General features: G+C 46.9%; 1 long non-coding RNA gene across 1 annotated transcript in view; it reads left to right on the forward strand.

The window, feature by feature from the left end:
* Window positions 1-718: 718 nt before the first annotated feature.
* Window positions 719-3,880, forward strand: part of Gm33327 — a 12,100-nt gene continuing 8,938 nt past the window's right edge. The window contains exons 1-3 of the long non-coding RNA XR_389480.3: window positions 719-837; window positions 3,182-3,285; window positions 3,692-3,768. This is a non-coding gene — a long non-coding RNA (predicted gene, 33327). The remainder of the gene's footprint in view (window positions 838-3,181; window positions 3,286-3,691; window positions 3,769-3,880) is intronic.

The following is a 3,880-nucleotide window of genomic DNA, read 5'->3' on the forward strand; positions in this document are numbered from 1 at the left end:
TGAGGAACTACAGTGATGGCTCTCTAATACTGCCTTCTGTAACTGTCCTCTCTACTGCCCTAGGGTGCAGATACAACCATTGAGACCACTTCACAGAATCCCCGCGTGGTTCAGAGATGTGCAGTGACTTACCCCGGGTCGCACAGTGCTAAGTGGAGAGGCCAGATTTTGAACTCGGGCACGCTTACTTCAGCCCTTGTGCATATTAAAACAGAGGCTGTACTCCCATACACGTGCCTCCCGTCCCAAATACAGGGACAGTTTCACCAAGAGCTGTCGGTAATGGTTCCTAAAGGACCACAGGTGGACATTATGGTTACAAAGGACAGGGAACAGAACCACATGCATCGGTTCCCAGAGCTGGGGTTTAGTACAGGTGCCATCACACAGGCGTAGGTAACATTGAGATCGGCAGCTGTGTCAGGCAACAGCTGTGTCAGCCAGGAGGGAATGTGTGGGTATCAGGCCTCCGTGAGTTTCAGAGCTTACGGGACACAAGCCAAAGCCGTGAGATAGACTTTTCTTTGGCGAGCTAAGAGCGGGGGCAGCGGTAGCCAGGGCTTGAGCAAGACGAGGGTCTGGCGTGGGCATCAGGAGCGGTCCGGGTGGAGAGCAGGCAACGCGGCGCCACCTGCCGGTAGGATCAGGTCATTGCAGTTATTCTGACATGCTTGTTGAAACCGAGGCCAGAGGAAGGGTGACATCATTTGCTATCAAGTCCTGACGTGCATAGTTAGGGTTGAGGCATGACTTAACAGACACCAAATTCCAAAGGGGCCGAAATGTCCGAGTACCGTGAAGAACGGGACACACATTCTGAAAATCCTTAAATTCCAGGTAAATTCCAGAGAATTTCCAAAGAGAATTTTCAGAAATGTTCAGTTCTACCCTTGCCAAGGTTGGATGGGATGAGTCCACGAGCCTAGAGACTCGAAGCGACTATTTCCGTGGTTGCAAGTTTGCTAAAAAATAAAATAAATAAATAAAAGACGTTAATTAATGTGTCTAGGAATAGTAAATCAGCCAGTGGCATAAGATACAAAATACAGTGTTTCCTAAAGTGAATATCTTGATTGTTTTGTCTGGTTATAAAGGTAACCTATTGGCTGGCTGAGACGATGCTCGGAGGATCAGGAGTTCAAGGTCAGCCACAGCTATGTAACAGTTGGAAGCTAGTCTGGGTTAGGCTACACGAGACCGTGTTTCCAAGAAATGCCAATTAAAATGTAAACGTTCAGAATCGCGTTAACAGAGAATGACTCTCCACTGGTGACCCTGCCTGGCCTTTCCCAGCGTTCACCCCCCAAGCGGCCTTCTGGGGCCGTTCTGCTCTTCGGCCAGCAGGTGGCAGCGCGCCACTGTGTTAGGGGGACACAGGGAACACTTGTCCTATTTTTTTTTTTTTTTTTTTTTTTTAATGATATCAGCCAACCTCTTAGTGGTTTTAAAAACTATGTTTAGAAGCAGCAAGTCAGATGTTATTTCCTGTGAGTTTCTGAGCGAGAAAATGTTTTGCTCCTGTCACTGAACACTCAGAGGACTACTGTGAGGGTATGGCTGTGCATCCAGGACCCGGTCCATCTAGCATCTCTGTATTTTCCCCTCCAGTCCTATTTTCTCACTTTCCTCTTCCTGTATACAGGCCAGCTTCATCCTGGGCCCAGCCTTTCCTCATTCTACAAGGTAGCTGCACCAATACAGCCTCGTGTTCATTCCTCTCACTTTTCAGTATTTCCAGCAACACACAGCCTTTGGTTTCAGTGGCCCGGGTTGAATCTTTGGCTCTTCAGTCTGTCTGTCCTTCCTTCCTCCCTCCCTCCCTTCTTCCACCCTCCCTCCTTCTCTTAGATAGGGCATGCCTGCATATCCCTGGCTGTCCTGGAACTCACTCTGTAGATCAGGCTGCCCTCAAACTCAGAGATCCCCTGCCTCTGCTTCCCAATTGCTGGGATAAAAGGCATGGTCCACCACCACAAGGCTCTCTTTCTTTCTTTAATTTTTTTTCTTCTATTTTTCCCTTCTCTTTCCTCCCTCCAACCCCTTCCATATACCACTTGTTATAGGGAGCCCACCAGAGATGGCCACTCAGACATAGTTTATCGCCAACTGAACATCTTCATTCCAGTTGTCCGGGACCTACTCAGATATCTGGGACCCATGGGTAGCCCTGAACATTTGGAGTGAGGGGCTCTTAAAGCCACTTCCCTTGGTATCATGCTCAGCAGCTGCAGAAGGAGGTCTGCCCGGGAGGCAGTTTAGTAAAAGCTAAGTTAGCTGGAGCATCTTGACCTTGGCTTCTTAGAAGAGTTGGGTAATATTCCATGGGTTCTCTGTCAGGGAGATCAAATTCTAGTTAAACCTGAAGTGGCCTCAGCAAGAATACAAGATGGAGGAGCCTCTGCACTGTCTTGCCTTGTTACACCTTCCCTGCTCTCTTTCAAATTCATGGCCTCTTTTTTTTTCATTAATTGTTGTAACATGCATATAAGTATATGTATATACATACATATTCCTAAATATAACATGCTCAGTTATTACATGTGTATGTATGTTTTCAGGGATGACCACTTGCTATTGGATAACCAAATGGTGTGCTCTTCCCTGGGGAAAACTATTTCTCCCACTGCCAACATCCTTTAGTTGCCTGTAGTTCTCTGTGAATGGTCGAGTCCCCTCCCCACATCTACTTAGGCTTGTCTATTGGTGTCATCCAAGTTCAGATCAGGTTTGAGCCATCTTGGTGAGACTTTATGTGTGTAGCTTCTGAAACAATTCTCTGGCTCATACAACCTTTCCGTTCTTTCTTCTGAAATACTCCCTGAGCCTGGGACGTTGGAGCATTTGTTCCTGTAATCATTTGGGTCTGGCCTTCACAATTCTGTGTTTTGATTGGCTGTAGTTTTCTGCAATGGTCTCTGTCTATTGCAAAGAGAAGTTTCCTGACTGAGGAGGGAGGATGGCATTTATCTGTGGGTAGGCTTGGTTAATGGGAAGCTGTAGGTTTTCCCTCCGAGCTCCGTGACATCACTGGCCCTGGGTAGTCGGCTAGGTTTTCAGTATCAGGCATGATTTCCAACTTGTTGATCTGGTCTTAAGTCTAACTAGAGAGCTGTTGCTTACCAACAGCTGTTGGGGGTCACTCAGTGCTACCGTGCCATGCTGTTGTTGATCTGGCTCACAGGTGTCATCGCTGGGAAGGACTGTTGGTGGCCTCTCTCCTTTGGAAGCTTGTATGATACCTTCTGGAACCAAGAAAGCTGGTCCTAGCCAGGGAGAGGACATCCGGTCAGTTCCAGCTCAGAAGGCTCTGGGCTTTGTTTCTAAAGTGCACGCACGGTGTCTTTATCAATAGGGACTTCCCTTCTACTTATGGGGACAGATGGCTAAGGGCAATATCAATAGCCTATAATGTTTTCAGAGTCTCTTGGATAATCCTGACCAACAACTCAAAGAGGGCTTCTCAGGTCTGCTGTTGGAGCTTGTGTTAGATGTTCATTGGCTCTTGGAGGGAGCACTATTAGCCCAGATACATTTTTTTTTCATTTAAAATATTTGCATATTCACACTCAGAATTATGTGCATTGAGGGTGTTTTCAGGTAGGTAATTAGTAGTATGATTGCTTATGATTTTTTTCAGCCATCCTGACTGTTATTTTACCCTCATTCTGAATTTACCTCCCTTCCTTCTCAGCTGTTTCCTGAAGCAAACACCGGGACCAAGTACACTCGGTTGTCTCACACACTCACAATAAAAGTCTCTGGCCTAGGGTGAGTGCAGTCCCATATTATCCTGAAGTGCATGGCTGTGTTGGGGTTGATGGGTAAGAGCGACTAACTTGATTATTGGGATGCCTGTGTGTGATGTCTATAGCCCTATGTG

Source organism: Mus musculus, chromosome 5 (genome assembly GCF_000001635.26).
Source record: "Mus musculus strain C57BL/6J chromosome 5, GRCm38.p6 C57BL/6J".
NCBI classification, from domain to species: Eukaryota; Metazoa; Chordata; class Mammalia; order Rodentia; family Muridae; genus Mus; species Mus musculus.